The 18,143-nt window shown below is 47.7% G+C and overlaps 1 protein-coding gene across 1 annotated transcript in view; it reads right to left on the reverse strand.

Moving 5' to 3' along the window:
- Window positions 1–18,143, reverse strand: part of Ptpre (protein tyrosine phosphatase receptor type E) — a 145,963-nt gene that overhangs the window by 46,859 nt on the left and 80,961 nt on the right. The gene's annotated exons all lie outside the window — the stretch shown is intronic.

Raw genomic sequence — 18,143 nt, forward strand, 5'->3', positions numbered from 1 at the left:
GATAAAATAATACTTTTCCATGGCAAAAGAAACAAAACCCAGACCTTTCCTAACACTTAGGTGTGAATATACTTACAATGATGAAAGATTTAAACAATTATTTTCTTAAAAAAAACCATTCATTAAAATCTGCAGACACAGCATGTTTCAGGTGTAGCCATGTGACCCTGCCCCTTTGAAGAGGGCTTCGCTTATTAAAAAAGAAAAGATGTTCACAGGGAGTCCTCAGCTCAGTGGGTGAAGGGCGGAACTTAATTGCTTTTGAGCAAAGGTAATTGAATGTCTAAATGCAAACACAGAAACATCTTTAAAATGAGGTTGCCAAAGGGGTCCTCACGTTGAGAAAAAAAGCAAAAGAAAAAGAAATCAGGTAGGAACGAGGGAAGAGGGAGAAAGGCTTGGGGGTGGGTGACCCTGGCTGTTGGTCACCTGACAGATATCCTCCAGGAACTGGCTATCTGAATAGGTCAGAGCTAGCCTGGTGGAGGCAGGTGTCATTCTGGGCGTGTGAAGGTGCACAGTGGGGTGACAATCAGGTGCTGACCCCTAGGTGGGAAGGCAGAAGAGACAGGGAGGGAAGGAGGTAGGAGGGGGGACAGATAAATAGAGATAGAGAAGGAGGAGGAGAGGAGAGAGGGAAGTGGGGAGGAAGAGAGATGGATGCAGATAAGTAACATTTGACTCGGCTTTTTGGGAAGGACCTGCAAGCCTTTGAGCCTGTCGGCGGGTCTGTTAGGAAACAATTTCCAGTCCCTATGTAGTGCGTGCTAATTTGCATAATTCCAATTATTCACCGAGCCCTCTTGAAGATGAGTAAGAAGTGAAGAGCCTCTTCTGTCGGAATTCAGTCTGTTTCATCAAAGCCACAAGGCCAGATCATGGAAATCACAGGCTCCCACGCAGGAGCACATTTTCACAGATTGTGAAACCGTATTCAGACTCATCTCATCAACAATCAGCAAGGGTCTGGTCAAGTCAGGCACTGGGTTAGAGACCAGGAAGCTAACAGCATCTCTCTCCATGGGGCCACATGGTGGTCCATGGAGCCAGAAACCAAACTTTCCAACCTGAGAAGACAGGAAGACTCTGAAAATCTACACGTGGTGACTGCATGAAGAGAACATCAAACTAAGGGATGGGGGACACATAGAAGGGTGAATGGGGATCACATAGGACCGGCAAATGAGGGTCACATAGAATTACAATGAACGGGGGCTGCATAAGACCAGGGAATGGGAGTCACAGTGAAAACTCTTCTTTCCCATGTAAACAGAAGCAGGTAATTGGTTGGAATAACCCTTTGATCTTACTTAACCCAAATTTTCATTAGTGAGTGGATATTAGCGATTATGGGGGGGGGAAGACTGAAAGGCAAGGAAAGTAAGTTCAATAGCCACAGATTTTAAAATGAATAAATCCCAGGCACAGCAAGGACTCTCAGTGCCCTCTGTCTCTGTCCCTTTCTCCATCACAAAAGCCCATGGCTCTAAAGGAAGGCGTCGCCAGTTCCTACAAAGGAAATCTGAACGGTGAGGCTCGCCCACTGGGAAAGGAACTCTGATTATGTTCCGTGCATGTCAACTTGCCTCGACTGTGACAGAACCCCTGAGGAAAACACCTTAGGGGGAGCCTCACCCCAAATACCACCAGATCTTGAACCTATCAGTGGATTGATCAACTGTTGAGGTTGGAGTTCTTATGACGCAGTCACTGCCCACACATAGCCCATGGGCCGGACACTGATTTTCCTGAGTGCTTAGGGGATGTTTCATGCCGCCACCGTGTCCACGCTCACCACTACTGCAGCTTCGGGTTAATGAGCGTGTCCAGGTGTTACTACCTGTGAAAAGTTACTACCACACGAGGTGTGGTCGTTCAGTGATGGTGCCCTTGCTCTAATCCACTCCAATCCCCAGCCCCTTGGTCACTCCACTATCTCTTATCTGCTTAGGCATCTCACTGGCCACCCATCCCCCATCCCCGCCCCCTCATCAGCCACCGCGGATACCCTGTCTCCCTATCAGCCCTCCACACCGCAGATCACCCTGACTCGATCATTGACGACAGCTCTCCATCCGCCTGTCCATCTGTCCATCTGTCTCCTGCTGTCTGGCCTCCCTTGTCTACTCTTCTCTGCATTTGAATGTACATTTCTGTGAGAGCCCCTCATGGTCTGGTGGCTGGAGGGGAAAGAGAGGCTGAGTCCCAACAGCACCGCGTAAAATGGCAGGGGTGCTGTCAGGAGATGAGGGAACAGGTGTCTGTAACTGGAACCCACTGCATTTGGAGGGACAAGATGAATCTGCACTCTTCCTTCAGGCCACTGGAGTAAGGACATGGCTGACAACATCTTCTCTGAACTTGCATTATGTCAGAGCCCCAAGAACACTCAGCAGGACTATGGGTTTCTACTTTGGGGGCAAGAAGGCATGGAAGGCAGTTCCCTATTTTCGCTAAGCCTGCGGGTAGCCCCAGCCCTATTGCATTTCCCCTCTGTCCTGTGCATGAAGCGCCCCTCACAGACCAGCTGCACCTGGGGTCTTGGGAAGAGACAGCTGTGCACTGTGGGTGGTGTTTTGGGAGCCCTCTGGGGAGAGAGACAGACACTTTCCGAGGTAGAGTCAGCGAGAGACCATTTCCTCCCCTCGTGACTTTTATTTGACTTTATCTGGGCTATAAATCAGCCAATGATGCCCTTCGATCAAGACCCATAAATAAACCAACACTTCCATTACTGCTTCCAGGGGAGACGCCAAAGTATTTTGATAGACTAATGTTCTCTATGCTGAAATCAGCTTCTACAACCCCCAGGATAATTGCCTCAGCAAATATGCCAATCACCTGGGCACCCCACTCTGCCAGTGCCCAACAACTAAATGTGTGTGTGGAGGCCAGAAGAGGATGTCTAATCTCCTGGAGGTGCAGTTATAGGAGGCTGTGGGCTACCCAATAGGGGTGCTGGGGACCAAACTGGGTCCTCTGCAAGACAGCAGGGGTCAGAACTCTTAACCTCGGAGCATCTCTCCAGTCCCTTTCCTTCCTTCATTTCTTTCTCCCCCTCTCTCCCCTATCACCATAGGGCAGTTTTAGGTCTTCCTAAAGGACAGCAAGGGCCTCTAATTACAGACAAAATGGTATATATCTTACCACCTGCTACCTCCTGCCCAGGCTGCCAGACCCACTGCCCTAGGGCATGGCAGTCAGCAGAGGTCTCAGACAACACTGCTCAGCTTCCAGCAGTAGCAAGAACTATCCGCATGACCAGAGCCACAGAATATGGGTTCTGCTTGGGACAATGAGCCCTGTTCTAATTGGACCACAAGACAGGAGATTTAAGAGGCAGGTGACACAGATCTGCAAGATGACAGGGATGTGGTTTACAGCTAGAAGCTGCTGCACAGACACCGTTGATCTACCTGCCTGCTGCAAGGCTCTGTGGGAAGAAGGCACACATAAGGAACCCAGCACCCCATGGAAGCAGCAAGGTGATTCCTCTTAGTTGAGGCCAAGAGAAAACAGGCTGGAGAATTTAGGTCTGTACCCTCATATAGGACTCAATGTGCTAGCCTGTGCCCTCCACAGCCACTGGGAGTAGAAAGTTCTAGAAAGCATAAGAAGGAACTATATTTCAGAGGTGAAGAGAAGAGCATTCTCTCCCTGTGACAGTGTAAATAGTAACCCATCAAAATGCCCAGGGAAACAGTCAGTGCCTCCTCTTGATGGGGGTTTGGGAGCTAAGAGAGACAGACATACTTTTGTTCAAATCCATCACACCCTAGGCTTGATGTCTGGGCATTTTTATCCTCATTGTGCAATACCATCTTTAAAAGAGGGGTGCTTTCAGAACGTGGTGAAAAACTAGGCATGTAGCTCAGCATTCATACGACCTTGGGTATAAGCCTGAGACAAGATGGAGTGAGACCACGTGCACGCCGTAAACAAGAGCGTCAGAAGTGCAAGGCCACCCTTGGCTACATAACACATTCTGGGTTCCAAGTCAGTTTGAGTTATAGAAAACCCGGTCTCAAAACCAAAGAAACCAAAGCCAGTGTCCAGGTCCCTTCTAGTCAGCAGACTCCCGCTTGCAGCTTCTGTACTATGATGCATTTTCATTCATAGCTTAGCATCCTGGGGCCCTAGTTCCAAGGTAGGGAAAGAGCTCTCTGCATCTTCAAGGGGCAGAGGGGATAGGCAGAAAGGATGCTATCTAAATGCCACGGATATGAATTGATTACTGCGATTCTACCTTGCATCAAGGGTGTGCTGTGGCAAACCTTTAGTGGGGCTTGCCACATGTTCCTCATGCCTCCTTTGTTGAGAAAGGGTGTAGGACATAGGAGTGATGCTCATCTGAGCAAATGGAAGGTAAACTCATGCCTGTAGGGGACTGACCACTGACTATATGCACTAAGATTGGTCATCTCAGCAGCAGAGAAAGGGCCTGGTTTCTCCTTCCCAGCTGGTCCATGTAATGGGAGGTGTGTGTGTGGGAGGGGTTGCAAGGTGAGGCTCCAGCAATGGGAGGTGGGGGTGGGGATGCAAAGTGGGACTCCAGCCCTCAATCCTATCTATAATACATATATATATATATATATATATATATATATATATATATATATATTCTACATCCTTACCCAGGAGCTCTCAGGCTGGGTTGGAAAGAGGCTGTGCAGATTAGCTCCAGGGCTTAGGTAGGTTCAGCCCTCACATCTCAGGCACCAAGGAAGCTGTGCACGTTCAGTGCTCACACAACTGGGTGTGCCAGAGAGGGTCTAAATGTTTCTCTGAGTTATAATGCAGGGACATTGCTTTTCTTAGCTGCAACTTGGGACCAGATTTTTCTCACCAAATAACCATAGGAGCAGTTATAAATAATTCATGCGCGCTGTTGGGCTCAATTAACATCGCTCACGTGGCAGGGGCAGTTCTTTGAAGTCAGTCCTTTCTTGAGGGACGGTGACACACTCGCATTGGACCGGGGCCACGCATCTGCCCTAATTAGATATTTACACAAGAGACCCGAGTGAAGAGGGTGGATTTAGTTTTAATAAAAGAAGATTAAAACGCGTGCATTTGCAGCAAATTAAGGAAGACCAAACTGAATTAAAATTCTCCCACAACTTGGCACGGTGAGGGTCTGAAAACGAGGCGCCTCACTTGAAATCACGAAATGATGTTGCTTAAAGACAGGAAATGAAAATTAGGCTTTTCCTTTCCCTAACTCCCTTTGCCAACGTCCTGTGGGAGTCCCAGTGAGGATGCCAGGGAATGCCATGTGCCCCCTGCCTTTGGAGAGCCGTTTAAGCCCAGCCTGCAAGTCCACCTGTGGAGCAGCAGCCCTAGGCTGTAAGTAGAGGCAGATGCGGGTGATATGGCAAGAAACAGGGTAAGGTTGGATCACTTTGAGTTATACTGTGAGGCAGGCCACACCTGAGCTCCTCAAAGAAGGTTAGGCCTCTAGGCTCTTTGTGACTAGACATGCATTTAAATATTCCAAATTAATGTAAAATCTTAAAAACTTAGGTAAGAGTCTCTTACAGTGACTCTGTACATATATGTTATCACTTTAAATGCAGAAATACACTTGTCCACAGAGAGCTGGAACCTCGGTGTTTCCGGTAGCTTTGCTCATAGGGACAAGTGATTAGAGACGATACATTTGAGTATCAGGAGGGATGGGGTTAAATTTGCTCTGAAAAGCAAGTGTGCTGAAAAGAAAAACAAAGGTATTCATCTCCTCATGCTCAGGAGTTCAGCCCAGAGAGGATGCTGGGAGAGGCCGGTTCAGGCAGTCCTCCCTCCTTGCTGTCCAGCATCTTCTCTGGACCCCTGCCTCAGCAATCGCCTGCCCTCTGCATCTCAGCCACTCTGAGTCTGTGCTTGGGGCTTTCCCCCGATCCTTCACCTGTCTGGCCCATGCCAGCCTCCAAAGGAGCCCACGCCCTTCCTCACAACGCTGTCCCCCACCTGTTTCTAGTACTGAACATCGCCAAGGCACCACCTTCCTGCCTGGTGCACGTGCATAGAGGAGCCATGTGCTCCCGTGGTCTTTTCTTGTGCTGAGGACGAAACACAGAAAGACCACAACTTATTTGGCCCAAGACACATATCCAGAGAATGGAAGAGTCAGGGTCACATTCTAGTCCACTTCATGTCAGTTTGTGGTAGCTTCATTCACGCATGCACCCATGTATTTGTTCATTCACTCACTCACTCATTCATTCATTCATTCATTCAACTATTTAATGGCACTGACTGTGTCCAAAGACCCCCCACCACCCCTCCTACAGTGCAGGTTACTAGAGCAGAACACCTCACATTAGATAGTTCTGGAGTTCAGAACCCCCGGATGAAGCCGCCAGCAAATTCAGTGTCTACAGAGGATCTACTTCTTGCTCCTAGATGGCTCTAATGCTAACTTCAGGCAAGCTCCTTTCAGGCCCTGGCTCCTAAGTGCTCCCCAAAGGTACTCAAAGGTATTCCTGGGCTGGGCATGTAGCTCAGGAGTAGATTGCTTGCCCAACACATGCGAGCCCCCAGGTTGAATATCCATCACCATAAAAAAACCGAAACCAAAGAAATACAAACCGAATTCTCTCTCCGTTTTTAGATCATCACAACAGGTCCCCTAAGAGGAACCCTCCCTGCTCTTTGAACAAATTGAATGTCACAGGACAGCTCTGCCCTTCTTCTGGTCTCTGTGATTAGGGCTGCAGGGAGGACATCCTCTCAGCCTCCCTGGGCCCAGACAACGGTAAGGCTGTACACTCAGAGCAGGAAAACTCCAGGAGGAAAAAAGAGAGAGTGGGATTGGGGTGATGTAAGCGTGCTAGTTCCAGGGTTACATTTCACTTTATTGACGCTCTGCTGGCAAACTACAGCCAGCCCCATATAATTACAGAAAATTAGAACGGCAGCGTGGCAGGGAACCCAAGAGCCACCCTTTGGGAATATTAATAAGTAGACACTCTCCTCTTTAATAGTAAATGCACACCCATTTCATAAACTGGCTTGTTCTCACACTGGGAAACACCACAGAGCTCATGCATTTTTAAAGAAATGCTGATTTTAGTGCGACCACGAGATAGTAATAGAGATTATTTTTTTCTTATTTGTCCAGATTTGTTTGTTCATTGGTTCAACAGGTGTTTCCCACATCATGGAACGGGGTTTGGTTTAACTGGCAAGGATAGACAAATATGCTCCCTTAAGTATGTCTAGTCTAACTTGCGGGGGGGGGGTCACTCTCCCATGGAAAATTTCAGTGGGTGCCAGGTATTCCTGCCTCACCTCCGACCGCCCACCTAAATAGAATGCGTGCTGCAGAAGCCGGGGTGACTAAGCTTGTATCCTCAACCTCACTGCACTCACAGGAGCATGAAGCGCTGCTCTTCCAAGGCTGGCATGCTGGAGACTTGCCTGCATGGCTCCTGAGCTGAGCAGAGGGTCAGATGTAACACTTGACTGCTGGGAGAAAGCCTTCCTAAGACCTGGGGCCCTCACCAGTCCTGCCTTGGGGGACAGAATGATGGTCTTGATTTTTTATTTGCTGCTAAGCCAGGGTGGACAGCAATATTGGAGATTTATTATTATTATCATTATTATTATTTTCAGGCAGGTGATGGTCTGGATCTTCTAAGCCAAGGGTAGGCAGAAGTTATGTTATTGCCTGCGGAGGTGCTGAGCTCAGAGACATTTGATACAAGAGCCATCTTGAGCATTTTAGTGGCTTGAAACCAGCCTGGAAGTGCACTGAGGACAGGGAGACGTTTACCTGGGCTCAATATCTGTCACTTGGCTAGTTGCCTGTCTCTCAGAGACTCTATCTTCCTTAATCTGAGGCTCTGTGATCTGAGACCCTGTGCCAGCTTTAGGGTGCGTGGGGAACTCAGGGGAGCCCTCTTCACGATCTGCTTTGAGCCATCAAGAGGACAGTGACCTCTGCCTACCTACACAAGTGCTCCTGGCACCACCTCTGTTCCACCTCATCTGGAGCACCCACGGCTGAGCACACCCTGAACCTGGGTTCCAACAAGAGGATGCGAGGGGACTCCAAGATGCTCACAGCCCAGTGGGGCAGACACACAATGGCAAAGTGCTGAGTGTTGAAGAGGAAGCTGACATGTGTTCAAGAAGGGAGTTTATGTGATTAAAGTGCTATTGGTTAACGTTTTATGGGCTCTGCTTTGAACTCTGAAATCAGAAACCTGAAACTAGATGCAAAATTCAGGAGCCATTTCTGCTTAACTGGAGGTCAAATTTCAAAGACGACCAGCAGATGGCGCCATGGGGAAGTCCTAGAACCGGCTAGCCACACCAGCCCCCTGCTGTCAGATCAGAGTCCACAGCTTTTTAAACTAACTCCCTGTGTCCCCAAAGGTCATCCTCTGGCCAGCATCTCTACAGATTTACACTTTGTAAATGTGGTTTCTGGTCCCATCACTACCCAGACAATGACCTCAGCAATGCTGTGACAACCTTTTCAAATCCCCTCTCTCCATTCATACACGGTTGAAGCGATTAATTAGGAAGTAACCTTTTAGGGCACGTCTGAATTCTGCCTAGCAGGCACCCTCACCCCATCTCCTCACTTTCAATTCAATTCCACCATCCGTGGGTCTCTCATTCCTCCCTCAGTCAAGAAATTTAACACCCCAGTGAAAAAGTTCCTTGGCTGAAGGAAATTACCCATCCAATAGCAGAGGGCATTGGCTTTCTTCCCACAGTATTGATTTTCCCATGCATATTAAAATCAATTATTCTGGAGACTATAACTCACAGCGCATACATACACATATCCAGGAGGCGCTAAACATGAGGTGGCGGTGCCCCTGGGGACACCTGCTCTCACCTGCCAGCTGCTTAATGGGTCTGCTATTGGCTATTTTGCACACCCACAAGGACAGCCCCTGGGAGAAAAATTGTCGGTTGCATAGCCTCTCTCCAGATGTGTAATGGTGTCTATTCCTCACCGAGTGGGCAGCCTTGTTATTTCCTAGCCAAGGAAAAGGGTTAGCTCCCAGCCAAGCCTTCTCTGCAGAGCCAGGCATGTGGCAGGAGCCTGGTTTCCAAGTCCCTTGGCGCTTCCATTTTCCAAGTGCAAGAGCAGCTTGGGCAAATCATGCAAATTGGAGACTCTGTGTAGTGGAACACTGAGGCTATGAGTGAGTTAGGCCAGTGGTGCAGAGAAAATGAGAGGGGCTGAAGGGACTGGGAAAGGCGAGCCATGTTCGCAGCCCACAGGGGACCTCACATCTGGGGACCAAGTGAAGAAATGACTGCCTCAGTATTGTGGCATACCCCATAAACAGAGTGGCCATTTCTTGTTTGCCTTGGACTGTTGGCTCATGGCTCTGGCTGGGTATGGCCCTCCCCTTTCCCTTTCACCAAAGGGTTTGAGGAGCCAGTCACATGTCCCCCAGACTATGTACCACAGTGGATGGGTAATTGCCACGCAGAAATGGGAGGGAAATTCTGTTATCTTTACATGGAAACCACCGCCAAAGTAAATAACCCTCGCTTTTCCAACAATCATATTTAGAAGATTAAAAAATTGAGGAATCCTAAGTTTAAAGAACTAAATGGTTGAGTCCCCCCCCCCCCCCCCCCAGCATCTTCTAACCATGATTGCTGTCTTTGCGGTACGCCTACTGGAAATGCCTGGATCTCAAAAAATTAAGACACCTGCTCCCATCCACAAGCCGAGTGGGTCTTGGACCAGTTTTGCTTCTCTCTGGGTGCATAAAACCGGCAGAGCAGAAACTCTCACGTCTCCAGGGATGTTGGAAAGCTGAGGGAAGCCCTTGGTACTGCCTGGTCACATGGGGACCTTCTGCAGCAGTATTCTGACTACTGAGAAAATGGTCATGGGATCAAGGCCAGCTACACAGAGCAGCCACTACTTCCCAACTCTTTCACTAACTCAGGAATGAACTGAGATGCAGCCCCCTGCTGTTGATGATAGACCTCTCTAGGATGTAAACAAATCACTTTGAATTCAGCTCAGAGGTGAGCGAGGTGCCAGCAACACAATCCATTTTATTTCTGTTTCTTTATGTATATTCTGGTGCTGAGCAGGGCATCTGGGGAGGGTTTTGTCTTTTAGTTCCAAGGACACAAACTCCTGGAACACCCAGGACATAGAGTGAGAACAGGCGCTTTCATCCGAGCACAGAGAAAGGACTCAGAAGGTGCTACATTGTTGCTGAATCTCTTCCTCTGAGTTCCTAAGCAGTCCCAGTCTGGGAAGGCTTGCTCCAGCAATACCTGCAGAGAACACCTAGTTCCCACTGTGACAAGACTAGAATCTAGTCCCTTGGCCTCTTCTACCTTTCTGGACAGTACAAGGTTTCCATGGTGCCTATTTCACAGGGCACTACAAAACAGAGAAGTCAGGCATCTAGCCCACTGACACCCAATTAGTACGCTGACCCTCACAGAGCCTGAGCTCAAACTCACGCAATCTGCCTGGCACTCAGAACACAGACACCCACGTGTCTACGATTGAGGTTCATTAGTCCTGGGTGTGCTTTTGCTCCTGAACTTTGAAGATTTCATCAAGATGAGTGTGGGCTCATCTAAACAGACAGACCTCTCATTTCAGGACAAACGGATACACATTTTGTAAATTCCAAAAAAAAAAAAAAAAAATCACAGAAAAATATTTACTGACTCCCCCAATCCACATGAGAAAAAAAATACCCTTTGCTTCTTTTGGCAGAAGCCAGTGTTAGCATTTGTGGGGCTGGGACTCTAAACATCCGCATGCAAGGCTTCATTTATCCTGTTCTACCTGGGAGAGGCCCAGCATCCTTAAAAGCGGTTCTTAATAAATATTTGTTCAGTGAGTGAGTGAAATAGCCTTTACCGCCCCCCACAAAGGGCCAAGTTCAGTTTTCTTCCCCCCACCCAACCAGTGTTTTTATAAACACAGAGCCCTGTCGACTCAAATGTTTACCAACAGAGAGTCAAGAATATTGTGTCCTTTAAGAGCTGTTAAAAGGGGAAGAGACCTTGGTGGCAGGAAATGTCACAACCCGCTAGAAAAGGAGAGCAATAAGCGAAGCAGAACCAGGCTGCGGTGGTCGTCAGAGCTTCATCCACCGTGTTCAGCACTGTTAATGTCAAAGCAGAGTGGAACCTGGGAGGGTAAGGAGACTCAAGAGCTGTCATTCAAGCTTCTATGAGCACAGCTTCTTTCCAATTTCATCTGCACAGGAGAGGCCAAGAGGAGCAGAGAGGCCACCGTGGCAGCGGCAAGACAGAAATTCTCTTTTCTAGCGAGAGCCAGATATTCCTTGGACTTGACATGGTCTAGGGGCTCAGGAAGGGCCCCTCAATGGTCCTTGTATGAGCTGTCTCTATTCTGCCTGCTATGCAGATATGCTTATCCTGAACCTCTTCTGAACCCAGAACTTCCTCGGGGAGATATCAAGGAGAAAGGACACAAGTCCCTCACTCTGACACAGTCCAGCTCCATGTCCTCAGTTTCCACAAGAACAGAGCTTTGGGGCTGCTGAGATGTTTCGTGCCATAAAGATGCTTACAGCCAAGGCTGAATAATTGGGTGTTCCCTGGGTAGGTCCTCCTTCATGGGGTGGAAGGAGAACGCTGACTCCTGAAAGTTGACATCTGACCTCTACACGCGTGCCATGGCATGACTGGGCCTGCGCATTCACACGCTAACACGGATAAAAAGCAAATAAGATTTACAATGTAGCCTCCCATTAGCATGGCCCAAATATTGCTTACTTTTTCATTTTTCATTAGACATTATAGACATCAATTGATGAACCTGTAAATGCCACAAAATTCCTGAATCATATTTAGATCAGGCTGAAGGAGATAGTCTTCAATTAAGCAGTGATTTTCTAAGCTAGCCAAGTATCTGAGAGGGACCAGAAGTTAAATAAGCATGAAATTCTTAATGCTCAGACTTAGCCTTGCCTCTGGAAGTCTCCCACTCTCCCTATCTGTGAAATGCCCCCAGGGACATAGATGGAGGCGAGAACTGTAGACTGAAGACAGAAGCTGGTCTTGCAAGCCCCCAGAGGAGGGGGAGGCTTAAGGCCTTCAAGGACGAGGGCAGCCAGAGAGTAAGGTACTTAATAGAGTCTCCTAAGTTCATGTCTTCCTGGAGTGCCACACGGTGGCCATATTTGGACACAGTATCTCTGTAATTGTGAGCAGTTAAGATGAGGCCAAGATGAGCTGGGCTAGAGCCAGGTCCATTGACCTGTCTGTGTAGAAGAAAAGGAGACACAAAGTAGAGGCCGAGGCAGCGAAGGAGCAATGCTTTGGAAAGCCAAAGACCGCTAGGAGCCAGCAGTCCAGTGGTAGCAAGAAGGGTCCCTTCTTTCATAGTTTAAAAACAGGTTTGTTCTCTTGTTCACTTTGTATCTATATGTGACTATGTATAGGAAAGTGCAGGTACCTGTGGGGGTCAGAAGAGATTATCAGATCCCCTGGAGTTGGAGTTGCAATAGCTGTGAGCCTCTAGACATGGCCATTCGAGGTCACTCAATGTGGGGGCTGGGACCTAACTGAGAGCCTTTGCAAGAGCAGCATGAGTCCAAGAGATGGCTTAGTGGCTTTGCAAATTTTGAATATGGAATTATATACAATCCACCCTTAGGTGTATAGGTGGCCATAAAGAATTGAAAACAGGTGTCCATAAATATTCATAGCTGTACCTCTTATGATAGCCATTAAAGCAGAAACAAGCCGTGTGCCCACCCGAGGATGAGAGGAGAAACAGGATGAGGTGTACCCACAGATTGGTACAGTCTGCAGTCTGGACAGAATGGATTGACATACACTGCTGCCAAGCTGAGCTACAAAACATATTGCAAAAGAAAAGGGATGAGACCCAAAAGGTCACATATTGTATGACTTCATTTACATAAAATAGCCGGAATGTGTAAATCAGTAGGTGTACAAGGTGGTTGCCGAGAACCGGGAGGAGGGGTGTTTCACGGGGATGCGATTTCCTTTTGGATTGATGCAGAAATGTTGGAGATGGGCAAAAGGGATGGACACATAAGCACCCTGCATGAACAAATGCAAATGGCATATACACTTCAGCATGGCTCAGTTTATCACAATAAAGACAACTCAATGCCAGGATTGTATCAGCTACTTTCTGTAGCTATGGTAGGACATCATGACCAAGGCCACCTACAGAAGAAAGAGTTTATTTGGGCTGATGGTTCCAGAAGGCATAGAGCCTCGTGGTGGGGAGGCATGGCAGTGAGCAGCAGACATGTCATCCAGAGAAGGAAGCTAAGAACTCATGTCCTCAGCGCTGGGAGAGCAAACTCAAAGTAGTGGGAGGATTTGAGTCTCAAAGGCCACCCGCAGTGACATATTTCCTCCAGCTGCACCATCTAATGCTCCCCAAACAGAGCCACTAACTAAGGACCAAGTGCCCAAACGCCAGAGTCTTATGGGATGCATTCTCTTTCAAACCACCACGGGTATCAATGTTGCCCTGGTGAACAGGATTTGTTCGCAGAACTCACGTAGGACTTTAGACCCCAAAGTGGTAAGCTAATAATTTCAAAAGTGTAGACATATTAACTGCAGTATTCTAAGGTGGGTTTGGACAGATCAGATCAGGGTGAGATGCTTTCAACCCAATCCTAACAGTTACATAGGTACAGGGATGCTGTGGATTGGATGCCAAATTTCCCCACAGGTTTGAACACTACTGGGTCCCCTGCTTCTGGCACTGTTCTGGGATGATGTTGAGCTTTAAGCAGGTGGAATGTGTAGAAGAAAGAATTGGTTGATAGGAGGACCAGGTTTATAGCTAGCCCATGATGCCATTCCTGCCATGATGGACGCTACCCTCAAACCAGGATCTAAAATAAATCCTTGTTTATTGTCAAGCATCTGGTCACAGCAGGGATAAGAGTGATACAGGGAGAGACAGCCCATAAAAAGCAGCATGCAGGTGCCCCCACCATGATGTGATAGAGTCTGGGGCCAGGGATGGGGAAGGCATCTCCAAATACACAACAGTGTTCAGATATTTTGTTTCCAGAACTATCAAAAAAAATAAACCTCTTTACTTCATAAAGTAGCCTGCCTTAGGTTTTTCCTCACAGCAACGAAAAGCTACCTAATAAAAACACGAACCCTGTTTTGGGATGAGTGACCCTCCTTAGCTCAGCATCCAAAAATAGCAAGGATACTAATGCTTATGATAATTAGCCACATCTGTTGAGTGCTGTGTGCTACTTTCTACATGTCTGACACCACCACCTGAATACCCACAACAGGTAGAGATTAGATTCTTACCATCTCCAGTTTTCAGCTAGGAAACTGAGGCACATAAGTATTGAGACCCTTACCAGGAGAGTGGGTGACACTGCTTCCTCTCCAGGGACTAGAAAAACACCGCAGGGTATGATTGGCTGTTGGGCAGAGTGAAGCCTACAGAATCCTCCTCAGGGCACCCCCAGAGCGCCTCCCCCATCCCATCCGTACAAAGGCTTAGGACCTAGACTTTGTTCTTGTCTATATTAATCCTGCATCTTGATTCAATACGAGTTCTACATTCCGAGGGCCCCATTGTGTTAAATTACACGGTGAGCATGTATTGCAAATTGCACTCATTATTAGAAGTTACCCGGCAACATCAATACTAATTAAGTTGGGATCATTTCTGTAGCTATAATTTTAAAATTCTGGCAGCAATCCAGAGCCCTGTGTCTGCATGTGAACCGACACGAATGGGTGGAAGACAGCGTGCTTTTGTTTCTGAGCACTTAAAAACTAACTGCCTTTAAACTTACCTCTAGACTGACCTTTAAAACTGCCCGCTAAGAGAGCTGAAGCCGTGGCTCAGTGGCTGAGAGTGTGAACCAGAGTTCAGTTCCCAGCACCCACACTGGGTGGTTCACAACCACTTGTAACCCTGACTCCAGGGGATCTAATGCCTTTTCTGGTCTCCTCAGGAAACTGCATACATGTGTACACACCGTTACATACACACACATACAAATAGTTTAAAGTATTTTTAAATAATCTTTCTGCTAATATGATGAGCATATTGACTTTTCTTCTTCTTTAGGTATTTATTTTCATTATGTGTATATATGGATGTGTGTCTATGTGTAGGGACGTGCATATGAGCGCAATGCCCACAGAAGCCAGAAAAGGACATCAGATTCTCTAGAACTGGAGTTACAGGTATTTATGAGTCACCATGCTGGTGACGGGAAGAGAACCCTGGTACTCTGAAAGAGCAGCCGGTGCTCATAAGCACTGAGCCACTCTCCAGACCACACTACTCTCAGGAGAGGTGGAGCACAGTAGAGATTTAGAAACAAGAATCCTGAAAATACTCCCAGAACGTTCAGCACTCATACTGTGTGTGTGTTGATATATGTATGTGTTCATGTAGTGTGCGTATGTTCAGGTCTATGGGCATGTGCATTTGTGTGCACAGGTGTGCGGAAACCAGAGATCATCAAGTGTCTTCCCCAACTGTTTCACACCTTCTTACAGAACACGGAGCCCATTGATTCAGCTAGACTGGCTCCAGGGATCCACTTGCTTCCTCTTCCCCAACCCCACAATTACATCTGCATCCCACTTTTATATAGGTGCTGGGGATTTGAACCCAGATCCTTGTGCTTTCACAGTGAGCATTTTTACCATCTGATTAATCTTCTCAGCCCTAGTGTTCATGCTTGCAGTACATTAGGGAAAAAAATACTTAACATTATTTCCCTTAAATAAAAGGTGACTGCCATCCAGTAACATTAGGAGACTACAAACACTCTCACAGCTAGGCATGACGGGGCTCTTCACAGTCAGTGTCCTGCGGAGTGCCATGCAAGGGGTAACAGGGAGGTAAAGGGATACCTGACAGAGGTCAAGTTCCCTCAATCTCTCAGCAAAAAGTGACAAGCTGGGACACTCTGCTTTACCATACTTGAATGTGTGTGTGTGTGTGTGTGTGTGTGTGTGTGTGTGCATGTATAGAGATAAATCTATACAAATGAATGTACAGAGATAAACCGTGCTATGTGAGACCCAGGATGCCCCCGTGCTGCAGAGAGAGCTGATGTAGCTCCATTCATCCATCCATGCTCATCCACTGACTCAACTACTAGAGCATGGCTCCCCTTGCTGCACAGAGTACTTGAACAGGGGCAAGGGATGAGCAAGTGTGGGTGCTTGAGCTCCCTGCGTGCACAGTTCTTTGCTTGGTGGTGCCCGATTCCCACCTGTTTGCAATTGCTAAGACCCCGGGACTGGAAAGCAATGCTCACTACCAACTTTCTCCTGCAGAACACTGTCTTACCTAAGGGAGTTGTTGAATGAATGACCACCTTTATAACGCAAACTTCCTGGAAGCTTCCTCCCCCATTTACTCCAGATGGACTTGATGTCCTCATCTCCCTCATATCCCTGAGAGGCTGATCAAAACCGAGCACTTGGGAACAACCCAGGCTTAGCTGCAAATTTTGCCATGACAGCTTGGCTCTTCCAATCCGAGACCCATGCATTGTGGATTTTGGAGGCATTCTAGTGAGCATGTGGCTGCCAAGGGCTGGAGTTTCTCCCTGAGCACAGCTAGGCTTACAGCAGCCAGGCTCTGCTGGATGCAACAGCTGAGGCGGGGCTGCCCTCCAGCCTGCAGAGAGCAGATGAGAGGAACACTGCCATTGCCCCTTCTGCAAAAAATGACAGAATGAGTTTATTTATGGAGGTCAGAAAGGAGAAGCTGGGACCCTCAGAGCCCTTGGCAGTGTTTACAAAAGCTCATCACAAACCATCATGGAGTTTCCTCAAGTCTGCTCACTGACGTGTGGCTGCTCTCTCTAATCAGAGAACCCCTCTCCGGTTATTGTCCCCAGAACACTTTAGCATCCTCAGGAGGTTTAGAGCATCAGGACTGAGAGCACAGGATCTATAGGGAGAGCATTTCCTCAAGGCCCAGCCCTGAGAAGGTGTGCCAGCCCCCAGGCTGTGGAGCCTGTCTGCATTGCAGGGGTAGGAGGCATCCCAGATTCAGGCAGCAGTGCTGAGAGCCCGACAGTGGAGCAGAAGAATTCAGTAGCTATCAAAACTGAAGAAACATCCCGAAAACTCCCTTCTACCCTGGGATAGAATATCATGTAAAGAAAACTCTGGCGTTCTACCAGTGCTCACATTTTTTTTTGTTTTGTTTTTTTGTTTTTTTTTTCTGTGAGCTCTTCTTCAGCACACTAAGTGACCAAGCCAGCCTCTGGAATCAAGTTTCAAAAGTCAGCATTTCTCTTAAGTCTTTCCAATGTCCACATGACACTCCCTCACCATTTTCTGTGTCTGATCTGCTCACAACACACACACACACACACACACACACACACACACACACATCTGTACACCCAGCTCTATGCTCTTAACACGTGTGCACGCACACTGAGACTTCTCTTTAATACAGAGCAGTTGCAACAGACCCCAAGTCAACAAGAAGGTAATGCAAGTCCTGTCTCATCGTGTTGTCCTCCCTAGCCTTTGCAAACATGAAATATAGTAAGGCACACACTAAAGTGAGCTACAGATCCCACTACAGATATGCCATGTGGTGGCTCCGATGCTCAGGGACCCTCCCCTAATCCACTGCTCCCAGGGAAGTTGCGGATCCTGAACAGCTTCTGAACATGGTTGGTTCTCTATTTCTGGACAGCGACCTCCATGAGTTCTACAGAAGTCTCACAGTGCACCACGGGAGCAGCTAAGTGTTTGGGTGGAGAGCCAAGAGCTTGTAGGGCTTTCTCTGCTTTATAGGGCAAAGACTGGGGCTCATGGATAAACTGATTTAGAGGAACTGCGATGTAAAATGAAACCCGGTGTTTATTCTCAGCGGCAAGACTGATCTCATAAACGCCAGAAATACTTCCCAGGTAAGCCAGTGTCTGTGCTTACCCACACAGCAGCAGCATTAGCCACTTAAAAACAGTCTGAGCGTTGTGCAAGCACAGTTCCAGGAGAATATACACTGTTCAGTCAAAGGGATATAGTCTTAAGCCATAAGCTGTGTACTTTTTTTTTAAAGGAGAGGAAGACAAAAAGAGTTCAGCTAGAGAAAAAAACAAACCAACAAAAACAAAAATAAACACTAAATCCCCCTCCTCTTCCAGTGT

Source organism: Microtus oregoni, unplaced genomic scaffold (genome assembly GCF_018167655.1).
Source record: "Microtus oregoni isolate MIOR12 unplaced genomic scaffold, Mior012 000016F_ref0000370, whole genome shotgun sequence".
NCBI classification, from domain to species: Eukaryota; Metazoa; Chordata; class Mammalia; order Rodentia; family Cricetidae; genus Microtus; species Microtus oregoni.